Source organism: Thamnophis elegans, chromosome 14 (assembly GCF_009769535.1).
Source record: "Thamnophis elegans isolate rThaEle1 chromosome 14, rThaEle1.pri, whole genome shotgun sequence".
In the NCBI taxonomy this organism is placed as follows: domain Eukaryota; kingdom Metazoa; phylum Chordata; class Lepidosauria; order Squamata; family Colubridae; genus Thamnophis; species Thamnophis elegans.
Window position 1 is genome coordinate 26357522 of NC_045554.1, and position 12030 is coordinate 26369551.

Consider the following 12030-nt stretch of genomic DNA (forward strand, 5'->3'; position numbering starts at 1 on the left):
AGGAAGTTTCTCCTTCATCACTAGGTTGCTTCTCTCCTTCATTAGAATATAATAGTATAGAGCTGGGAGGGATCTTGGAGGTCTTCTAGTCCAGCCCCTGCTCAAACAGGAGAACCTACACTATTTCAGACAAGTGTCTAGTCTCTTCTTAAACACTCCCAGTGATGGAGCACCCAGGATTTCTGAAGGCATAGCTGTTCCACTGGTTAATTGTCCTCACTGTTAGGAAGTTTCTCCTTCATCCCAGATTGCTTCTCTCTGTTGGGAGAAGGAGGAGTTGAGTATACTCCTAGTGTTGGGTAGGCAATATATATCTTTATACAACAACAAATGGTCATTGTTGCTTTAAATGAGTGGATGTACTTAACAGGTGTAATTAACTTTACTATAAGAAGGAGTCAAGAGAGCTCACTCTCTCTCTCTGCTTGTCCTATGCTTGATGACTTGATGACTGGAATGTGAACTGCGACTGTAAGCTATTGTTTGTTCTTTGAATTGTGTTTGGACAAATATCTACTATCACTGCTTGTGAAGCAATTATCAGTAGTAAAGCTACTTGTTTTTACTAGCAGAGTCTGAAACTCTATTCGTCTGTTTCTACTAGCAACATTCTTTCTCTCTAGCTGTACATTCCGCTGCACTACTTTCTGTCTCCAAACCGAGATACCCCTAACACTCTCCTTGAGTGATGCCCCCCAGATGTGTCCTCCAGATGTGCTGCAGGAGGCAGCCCTATGCACACACATCTGGCAGGTTGGAATAGAGATCTCAATCTCCCCCCCCCTGCTGTGTGAATCAGGCCAGTGGAACAAACAAAAAATATAAGGCACTTAATTACAAAAACAAGACCTGTTAAGGTTAATTATGATTATGATTATTATTTGATTAGAATAGACTAGTATAGAGCTGGAAGGGACCTTGGAGGTCATCTAGTCCAGCCCCCTGCTCTAGCGGGAGACCCGTTTCAGATAAGAGACGGTCTACAGCTAACTTATCTGAAACGGTGTAGGGTCTACTGCTTGAGCAGGGGGCTGGACTAGACCCCCAAGGTCCCTTCCAGCACTATTCTGACTGATTGGGTGGGGGAGCGAAGCCGCCGCCCGCCCTCGACTCCGCCTCCGTTGCCGCCTTGCCTTGCCCAGCCCGACGGGCAACCAGCGAGGAGCGAGCAGCGCCGCCGCCCCTGCAAAACCGAGCCCAAGCCGAGCCGAGCGCCAGGCGGAGTGGACCTTCCTTGCTCGCGGGGCGCTTCTCCAGCGAAGGTAAGGACTCCCCCGCCGCTCCGTCCCGCCCGAAGGGGGTCTTCGGAGCCCAGGAGGACGGTGCTGGCCTCCCGCGGGAGGGTGCTGAACCCGGGCGGGGAGGATCGAGGGGACTGGGACTCCTCGTTCGATGCCGCCTCTCGCAGGCAGAAGGGATTCGCAAGCCCGGGGGACTCGCTATTCCCTCCGCCGACCCCCTCCAGCCTCTCTCCGGGGGCGGTGAACCACAAAACCCCTCGGGCGCCCCCCAGCCTGGAATACAAAGCCCCTCGGTCGTCCCCAACCTGGACTACAAAGCCCCTCGGGCGCCCCCAGCCTGGACTGCAAGACCCCTTCGGTAGCTCCCAGCCTGGACAGCAAAACCCCTCGAGCGCCCCCAGCCTGGACTACAACCCCTCCTCGGTCGCGGCATGCAGCGCTCTTGCAAGCACCTGCTGGAGACGGGCTGGGGCCTCGGATTCGGGCTATTTGTTGGCTTTTGCCTGCTTCTGCTGGGCACCTCTCGGGCTGCCAGTTCAACCGGTGCAGTGGCGAGCGACTACTAGGCGGATCGGAGTCGTTTCTCTCTTTCGCGTCCGTCCCCCCCCCCCCCGCTTCTCCCCCCCCCACATGCTGGGCTGGTTGGAAAGAGGAGGAGGGGAAGCCATCAAACCAAACTTAATTGGTTGTCTGAAGGGGGGGATGCTGGAAGACCCCACCTTTCTCTCGGGTTTCTGCTGTTGTTGTGGCGGTTGAGAAACACTCTTCGTTTCTTGGGGGGGGGGAGACTCGCTCCTGGGGGCTTGCAACAATAGGGATCCCAACTTACCACACCCACCTCCCTCCACGGGTTCCCTCCGCCCCCGGATTTTGAAAAATGCATCGGGGCTGGCAAGAATTCCCACTTGACTCATAAAGGAAGGTTTCTGCAGCTGAGGTCTGAAGTGGGGAGGGGGGTCTTCAGTCGACTGGGCCTTTTGCCCATTTGTGTTGCTTTGGAAGGAGACAAGGGTGAAGAGTCTGAGGTACCTGTGGCGATGTTTTTCACTCTGGTTTTCTCCAGATGTGCTGGAAGAACCGTTCCCAAAGCTTCTGGGAGATCCTTGTGGAAACATCTGGCAGCTGCCCTGGGTGCACCTGGGGGAAATGAGCAGGGAGATGGACTAGTTCGACTAAGGTCCCTTCCAGCTCCTGTTCTGTTCTGTTCTACTCTACTCTATTCTTCATTCCAATATTCCCTTTCCTTCCATTCCTTTGTTCTGTTCTGTTCTGTTCTATTCTATTCTATTCTCCATTTCAATATTCTCTTCTCTTCCTTTTCAATAATATTCTATCCTAATTCACTATTTTATTCCATTCCATTCCCTATTCTATTCCATTCCATTACTATTCCTACTCTAGTCTAGCCTAAAAACCAGTTGATCCAATTCTCTATCGCCCAGAACATTAAACATTAAATGCTGGTTGTGTGTGCCTGGACTCAACAGTATGGCTTGTGCTACCTGGTCATATTAAATGAATTTGAACAAAGTTCTGAAAATGCAGATTTATCTCCCCAATTTGGAGACATATATTTGTTTTAGACTGACGGTCTCTCCTAAGTCACTATTTGTATTCTTTTATGCATCTAGAAGATTTGGGACTTTTCATGGCCCACACATATACCTCATGTTATGGAATAAAATGTTAAAATCCAGATGAGATGTGGAGATCTCTGACCTTGACTGAGAATTACTTATGCCAATTTCAGGAAGTAATAATAATTTAGATAGCTAAAGATGAGGGAGAGCTTCCTCCATTTTCCACTGTAGTTCTCCATTTATTATCTTCGCGAAGTTTCATAACTGAAAAGAGAACATAAAATTACAGGGTTGGAAGGGACCTTAGAGGTCTTCTAATCTGACCCGCTGCTTAAGCAGGCGACCGTATACCTTTTCTGGACAAATGGCTGCCCAATCTCTTAAAAACCTCCAGCGATGGAGCACCCACAACTTCTGGAGGCAAGTCGTTCCACTGGTTAATTCTTCTCACTGTCAGAAAATTTGTCCTGTAGTTCTAGCAGTAGACTTATATACCGCTTCATAGGCCTTTCAGGCCTCTCTAAGCGGTTTACAGAGAGTCAGCATATTGCCCCCAACAATCTGGGTCCTCATTTTACCCACCTCGGAAGGATGGAAGGCTGAGTCAACCCTGAGCCGGTGAGATTTGAACCGCTGACCTGCTGATCTAGCAGTAGCCTGCAGTGCTGCATTTAACCACTGCGCCACCTTGGCTCTAGGCTGGATCTCTCATGAATGATGATCTTCCACCCATAGTTTCTTGTCCTGGTCCTGACCTCAGGTGCTTCGGAGAATAGTTTAACTCCTTCTTCCTGAGGACAGCCCCTCAGGTACTGGAAGACAGCTATTAAGAGCATCCCTAATGCTTCTTTTCCTTTAAACCAGGGGTGTCCAAACTTGGGAACTTTAAGACTTGTGGACTTTAACTCCCAGAATTCCCCAGCCAGCACAAGTCTTAAAGTTCCCAAGTTTGGACACCCCTGCTTTAGACTAAACATAACTAGTTCCCTTAATTGTTAGCCTCCATATCTCTTATCCTCTTTGTGACTTTTGTCTAAACCTTTCTAGGTTCTCACTGATATATACAGGTAATCCTCAATTTACAACCACAATTGAGTCCAACATTTATGTTGCTAAGTGAGAAATTTGTTAAGTGAATTTTGCTCCATTTTACAACTTTTCTTGCCACATTCCTCACAGTAAGGACAATTAACCAGTGGAACAGCTTGCCTCCAGAAATCGTGGCCACTCCTGTCAGTATAGGTTCTCCTGCTTGAGCAGGGGGCTGGACTAGAAGACCTCCAAGGTCCTTTCCAGCTCATTCATTCATTCTAAATTTGTTAAGCGAATCACTGTAGTTGTTAAATAAGTAACACCGTTGTTAAATGAAACTGACTTCCCCACTGACTTTGCTTGACAGGAGGTCGCAAAAGGGGATTGTGTGATCTCGGGACACTGCAACCGTCATAAATGTGAGTCAGTTGTCCAGCATTCGAATGTAAATCATGCAACTCTGGGGATGCTGCCACGCTCATAAGTGTGAAAAACGATCATAAGTCCGTTTTTTTCAGTGCCGTTGTAACTTTGAATGGCCACTAAGTGAAATTGTTGTAAGTCGAAGACTACCTAAGCTTGCTGGGAAAAATCATTTGGGGTAAAAAGTGTGTTTTTGCAGCTTCTCCTGTCCTTTTTATTGGGATTAATCGCAGCCAAATTGAATTCTTCCATTCTCAGACCAAGTAAAAGCTATTTTATGAAAGTCCCAAAGGTGCTTTTTTTCAGGAGGCAACTGGACTTTCTTGTTTTTTTCTTTGAAGACATTTCGCTTCTCATCCAAGAAGCTTCTTCAGTTCTGACTGGATGGTGGGGAATGGAAGGATTTATATTCCTTGAAGAGAGCTGGGCATTTTCATCCTTTTAGAGGGTCGTTGAGGCCACTTGGAGGTTTATCTCTGTCCTCAGGGTCACCTGAGTGGTGCAAATGGTTCCTGTAGTCTGCAATTTTTCCTCTGGAAATCCATTCCTATTCCCACATCATTCCAAGGGTCTCATCCCAAATTGTATGGCTAAAAGTCTGTAAAGATTCTCAGCCCTCCAGGTCATGGTTGTCCCAAAGGGGCTTTTTTCAGGAGGCAACTGGACTTCCTTGGTTTTTTTTTCCCTTTTGAAGATGTTTCACTTCTCATCCAAGCAGCTTCTTCACCTCTGACAGGAGAGAGGGGGATGGAATAATTTATATTCCTTGCAGACAGCTGACCATTTGAAGAATGACCTGTCAGAGCTGAAGAAGCTTCTTGGATGAGAAGCAAAAGGTCTTCGAAAGAAAAAAAAAACACCAGTTACCTCCCGAAAAATCACATTTTGGGACAACCGTGACCTGGATGACTTAGAATCGCTACAAGCTATTTTATGGAAGTGTGGCCAGCAGATTCAATGAGATCAGGCTTCATGTGAAATATAGGCCATAGTTACAACTAAACTTGCACAGGTTTTTCAGCTAACACACCTCTTGTGTGGAAATCTTGGACTCACCCAGAATCATCGTGAATCAAGTAACTTACAGAAGTAATAAATTATTACCATTAAATTATGATTCAACCTTTGGAAGAGCTTTATGGCTCCCCCTCCCTTAAGAAAGCGTTGAAAGGAATGTCCTTCCGGGTTCAGCTCCAAGTGGGGAAAAAGACACTGGAAACATGGAAGCTGCTTGGAAAGATGGTTTAATGGTGGACAGGATCACATGGCTTGAGTTCCTGAGCAGAAAAGGGAAGAGATGCTGAGCATCTGGGTCCCCACCTCTCTGTTTCCTGTTCCTGTGTAAGAAATGTATTCTGATTGGTTGTCAGACTCCCAGGTTTGGGGGGGGGGGTTGTTAGTTAACTTTGTAGGTTGTGTGCTAAGTTTGGCTGAAACTTGGTGGTTGGTGCAATGAAGGGCAATAAGATGGGGTAGATATTGGTTATGTAGAATAGGCTGGCTCAGGCCTTAATGGACCATTGACAAAAGTGGGGGGGGGTGCTATTAAGAGTGAGTCTGTTTCCTGTCTAAAAACATGTTTCTCTGGCTCAGGCCTTAATGGCCCATTGACAAAGGTGGGGGGGCAGATTTTCTGCCTCTCTGAGTTTCTACTTCTCTTTTTCGGGGAAACATTCTGCCTTTTTAATATTTCCTAAAATATTTCATTTTCTAGGAGAGGGGTGGGTTTTAACTTCCTACAAAAGTTCAAAGCATCCTTAAAGATCCATCTCATCCTGGGCACCCTTTTTTTTTTAACTATTACCATCTGGCAGATGGTACAGGACAATAAAAACAAGGACAAAGGCTGAAAAACAGCTTCTCTCCCAGGGCAGTAACTCTACTGTATAGAACTGGGATGGCGAACCTATGGCACGCGTGCCACTGTGGCACAACAAAACCGCGCCCGATTAAACCGCGTCGCTGACATCATCAACAGGGCGACAACAGCGAGCGCGGAGAAAGAAGGGCGCTTTAAATAGTGCTTTGAAAGCAAGCCGATTCAAGTTAAGGTAAGGGTTAGGTTTAGGGTTAGGTTTAGGGTTAGGTTAAGGGTTAGGGTTAGATTTAGGGTTAGGTTAAGGGTTAGGCTTAGGGTTAGATTTAGGATTAGGTTTAGGGGGGTTAGGTTTAGGTTTAGGGGTTAATTTTAGGTTTAGCGTTTACAGCGTGCTTCTGTCTCCGCGCTGTTGTCGCCCTGTGATGATGTCAGCTATGCGGTTTCGTCGAGCGCCCTTTAGTCGAACGCGGTTTTGTGGTGAAACCGCGTGCCACAGGTGGAATGCGGAGCCATTTGTCAGGGCATGCGAGGCGTTGCCTTGGCCAGCTCACTTTAGCCTTTTTTTGAGGTCATTTCTTACCCTCCCCAGGTGCCAGAGGCTTTATAAACAGCCTCCCACTCCCCTTGGGGGCCCTCTGGAGGCTTCAGGAGCTTCACTGAAGCCTCCTGAGCTCAAAAAACCAGCCCTATGGGCAAACCAGAAGTTCAAGAACGGACTTCCGGTTTGCTCGTAGGTCTGGTTTTAGCCCTCCGGAGGCTTCCCTGAAGGCTCTGGAGGGGAAAAAAAATGACCCTACGAGCAAACCGGAAGTCCGTTCCCGAATGGTTTGCTCTTTTTTGTCCAACCCACCTCACAAGGTTGTTGTGGGGAAAACAGGAGGAGGAAGATGAATGTTGGACATCTTCGCATCCTTGAGTTATTTGTAAATAGTAAAAGAAGGATGCAAATAGCTAATAACTAAAAAGGCAAATAATTTAGTGCATCATTTTGTTATTGGAGAATGGGAAAAAAATAACAACAAACGTAATTAAAAGTTTTCTGCAGTGGGATATTTATATTCCACTGCGTTCAGTGTTGTTCCAAAGAGGCCTTCAAATGGCCACCCCAAAACTCCAGTTGGGCTTCTGAGCAAAGTTGCTTTCCAAGACCTGTGCTCATGAAGGATGGTTGCAGCACCTGGGTATGTCTGGTTTAATGAAAAGAAGGACTAGGGGTGATGGGACAGCAGTCTTCCAATATTTGATGGGCTGCCACAAAGGAGAAGCAACTTGGAACTGGAGAGAAATTTCCTGACAACAAAACAATAAATAGCAGTAGACTTATATACCGCTTCATAGGCCTTTCAGGCCTCTCTAAGCGGTTTACAGAGAGTCAGCATATTGCCCCCAACAATCTGGGTCCTCATTTTACCCACCTCGGAAGGATGGAAGGCTGAGTCAACCCTGAGCCGGTGAGATTTGAACCGCTGAACTGCTGATCTAGCAGTAGCCTGCAGTGCTGCATTTAACCACTGCGCCACCTTGGCTCTTATAAATAAACCAGTGGAACAGCTTCCAACTCTGTTAATCTATGAAATCTGAGGGTTCCTGAACACTCCAGAGGGCTAAAACCAGCCATACGAGCAAACCGGAAGTCCATTCCCGAACTTCCAGTTTGTCCTTAGGGCTGGTTTTTCATGCTCTGGAGGCTTTAGGGAAGTCCTGAAGCCTCCGGAGGGTGAAAAATGGCCTCAAAAGAAGGCCTAAGTGAGCTGGCCAGTGCGTGCATGCGCACTGGCCAGATGACAGGGCAAGCTTCATGTGCCCTGACAAATGGCTCTGCATGCCACCTGTGTCACGCGTGCCATAGCTTCGCCATCACGGGTCTAGGGTTTCCTGCCTGAGCAGGGGGCTGGACTAGAAGACCTCCAAGGTTACTTCCAGCTCTGATGACTCAGAAGCTGCTTGCTTGCATGTCCTTCGCTCTGAAGAGGAAGGGGTTAAGCCGCCCTCCATCTGTTTGATTGCTTGGCTGGAATTCAGCCCCTTCTTCATTCAAAACACACACACACACACACACACACACACACACACACACACACACACATGGAGGGGGGAAGCGCATAAAAGGCTCTTGGGCTAATCAGGAGTGCGTGATCGCTATTGGTTGAGCCAGTTGGCAGAGTGGAAAAATTCTGCTTTCTTTTTTCCTTCTTCTCCTACCAGATCTAATTCATTTTGAGATGAGAAACAATTTGTCTGAGCAACATTTTTTGAAGCTGAAGGCGGGTTTTCCGGGACAGGTGATCCTCAACTTACGACCCCAATTGACCCCCAAATTGCTGTGGCTAAGCGAGACGCTTGTGAATCCCTGCAGTTGTTAAGTTAGTCACACGGTTGTGAAGGGAATCTGGCTTCCCCATTGACTTCCCTGGTCAGAAAGTTGCAAAAAAGGATCGGGCGACCCCGGGACACTGCGACCATCATAAATACCAACCAGGTGCTAAGTGTCTACATTTTGATCACATGACTGCGGGAAAGTTGCAATGGTCATAAGTGTAAAAATGGTCATAAGTCACTTTTTCAGTACCGATGTAATTTCGAACGGTCACTAAACAAACTGTTGTAAGTCAAGCACTATCTATACTATGAGCTGTGGTGGTGCAGTGGTTAGAGTGCAGTACTGCAGGCCACTTCTGCTAAATGCCATCTGCCTGCAATTTGGCAGATTGAATCTCACCAGGCTCAAGGTTGACTCAGCCTTCCATCCTTCTAAGGTGGATAAAATGAGGACCCAGATAATTGGGGGCAAATAGGCTGACTCTGTAAATTGCTTAGAGAGGCCTGTAAAGTGGTATATAAGTCTAAGTGCTATTGCTATACTTCCCAGAGTTGAATTAGGAATAAAGTGAACCAGCCCCTCTCTATAGCCTTCTTGGTTTCTGTTCAGGGTGGGGCCGGAGGGGGGTTCTCTGTGGTGGGCTTTTTCAGTCATGCTGTTTCTGTAATGGGGATGCGGGAGTCTTGTTGTCCTGCTGAAACTGCAGAAGGATTTCTTGATATCCCACCTTGGAGAAAGTCAGGGAAATTATCCAGGCAATTTTCTGGAAATTCCTCCAGGGGTGGGGTGGGGTGGGGTGGAGGCAGAGAAACCACTGGAGACCAATTCAACTCAATTCAATGAAAGGAAGGATATTGGCAAAAGATGCTGAAATACAGAGTATAGGAAGATGCTTGTGAGATCAGATCAAAAGCCCGTCTCATCTCAGGGCCTCTGGGAAGCCTCTTTCTTATGCAGCTGTCCATCCATGGGTTATGTACGTGGTGTCGTCCGGTCAGGTGTAAAAGTGCGGAGACAAAGGATGACCTTGGCTTCTAGTAAAGAATGAAAACAATACATTCCACAATCTCACTCCTGTCTATTCCCCCCTCCCATCAACTATACTAAAGAAACAGCATAATCAAATAAGAGAAAGTGTGGCAGGCCAAAATTCTAAAAGGAATATAATTGCAGGCCTGACACGTGTGTGTGTGTTTGTGTGTCTGTGTGAGAAAAGTGAAGGTGGTGTCTACGTTTGACTAAAGCCCTGGAAGCTGGTTCCAAAAGTCTGAACTTCTGAACCTACCAACAGCCAAGAGTTGGCCTATCCTGCAACAGTTGGTAAGCTTTCTGGAAAACCCAAGAAATTAGACTGCATCAGAAAAGAAAGTCTGACTTCCATATTAATTAATCTGAATTAACTATGGTAGGTTGGTGGAAGGTTTTCCAATGATGGGCAAACAGGAGTAGCCAGAGTTTGAGAGGACTGAGTCTTCAGTGGATGGAGTAATGACTGGTGGAGCTATGCCACGTACGAAGTATTGAAATTTAAGAATACCTTTATGGTCTGCTGAAAGTTTTCATTCCCACCCCCTTTTAAACTGTGCTCAGTTTAACGTAAGGAATTAGGCTACTGTTTCTATGTGTTTCTGCTGGGATGCCAGGTTTTCACCCTTTGTGGTCAGAAGGTTCTACAGAAGGAGAAGGCACTGCCCAAGCAAGGTCATGAAACATCCAGAAGTGTGTGCATTTGTTGCTTGAGACATATCTGCCCTAAATTGCAGTCTTAGATTAGAATGTGGGAGTTTACAAAGCTGCTTCTAGAAGGATCTGTGATGTTGCCTTTTGAGGGACCTTTCTATTCCAGCTCTCGAGGGACTTATCTACTCCAGCTCTTGAGGGATCTTCTACTCCAGCTTTTGAGGGACCTCTCTACTCTAGCACTTGAGGGACCCTCTCTATTTCAGCTCCTGAGGGTCACCTCTACTCTAGCACTTGAGGGACCCTCTCTATTTCAGCTCCCAAGGGACACCTCTACTCCAGCTCTTGAGGGACCTCTCTACTCTAGCACTTGAGGGACCCTCTCTATTTCAGTTCCTGAGGGACACCTCTAATCCAGCTCTTGAGGGACCTCTCTACTCCAACTCTTGAGGAATATCTCTACTCTAGCACTTGAGGGACCCTCTCTATTTCAGCGCCCAAGGGACACCTCTACTCCAGTTCTTTAGGGACCTCTCTACTACAGCTCTTGAGAAACCCTCTCTATTTCAGCTCTTGAGGGACCTCCCTCGCTGGCGTGCCTTAGCTTAGCCTGGTTTTTCACTAGAAAGGTGATGAGGAAGACAATACACTAATCTTCTCCATAGGAGCTATTATGCTTTCTCATTCATTGCCATCCCCAGCCCATAGTGTGTGTCTTGCCAATTGGAGGTCCTTGCCTGGTTTCAACAGCTGATGCTAGTCAGGAAAGTGCCAGCTGCTTTGCCTGGTTGAAACCAAGGCATGAGATCATCCCTGTTCCCACACAACACCCTAAAAAAAAAGTTCTTGAAATTCTGGTTTAGCAAGTAAACGTTGCTTTAGGGAGACGTACCTTTTCTCCAATAAAATCATGACTCCAGTAATGCCTTTTCCAATGAACACATTTCATTAAAAGCTTTTTTGTGTGTGTGTGGCTTTCCTTCCAGGATACTTAGCACAGAGCACAGACTCTTTATCTGCTGTCTTGTCAAGGAAATCAATCAATCAATCAATCAATCAATCAGAACAGAGCTGGAAGGGACCTTGGAGGTCTCCTAGCCCAATCCCCTATACAATTTCAGACAAGCGGCTGTCCAGAGTCTTCTTAAAAATCTCCAGTGTTGAATAAACGACAAAGAAGAATCTGAGTACTATTCAGTATGGAATTTATGGTACAAATGGCTAGAGGAAAGATGCAAATAATAAGAAAGCAATAAAGGGAGGAAAAAAGATTAAGGAATTAGAAAATAAACACAAAACCACAGAATTAACATGAAGGGAAAAATGTAAGATAGACTATATAAAATAGTACGGAATAAAAAATATAAGGGAAATATATGTATATAGAACAATATAAGATGTATTGTATGGAATTAATAGGAGTAGATGAAAAATATGTAAAAATGGACATATATACACATAGATATAGATATATGAAGGTACATAAGTACAGATAAAAGGAGTAAAATGGATTTTTTTTAAAGATGTAGAAATGTTGCAAAGATGATATGAATGTTCAATTAAAAAACACAGTTTAAAAGACATCTCCAGTGTTAGAGCACCCTCAACTTCTTGGTTCATTGTCATCATTGTTACGAAGTTTCTCCTTAATTCCAGGTTGCTTCTCTCCTTGATTAGTTTCCATCCGTTGTTTCTTGTCTTCTGGTGCTTTAGAAAATAAATTGAACCCCTCTTCTTTGTGGCAACCCCTCAAATACTGGAATCCTATTATCATGTCACCCCTGGTCCTTCTTTTCTCTAGACTCGCCCTACTCAAATAAAAATGTTCTGAATTTAATTTAAAAAGACACTCTTCTTCCTGCTCTTTTTTCCCCTCAGATGCCAGGGGCGGCTCCTTATTTGGGCTCAGAGTTCAGTTTTGTGCTTTTCCTCTTC

The 12030-nt window shown here is 46.0% G+C and overlaps 1 protein-coding gene across 2 annotated transcripts in view; it reads left to right on the forward strand.

Moving 5' to 3' along the window:
* Window positions 1-1138: 1138 nt before the first annotated feature.
* LOC116518043 (adhesion G-protein coupled receptor G1-like) overlaps window positions 1139-12030 on the forward strand; it is a 78810-nt gene continuing 67918 nt past the window's right edge. For both annotated transcript variants that reach the window (XM_032231278.1, XM_032231279.1), the window contains exon 1: window positions 1139-1262. The gene's annotated coding sequence lies outside the window, so the exon portion shown is untranslated. The remainder of the gene's footprint in view (window positions 1263-12030) is intronic.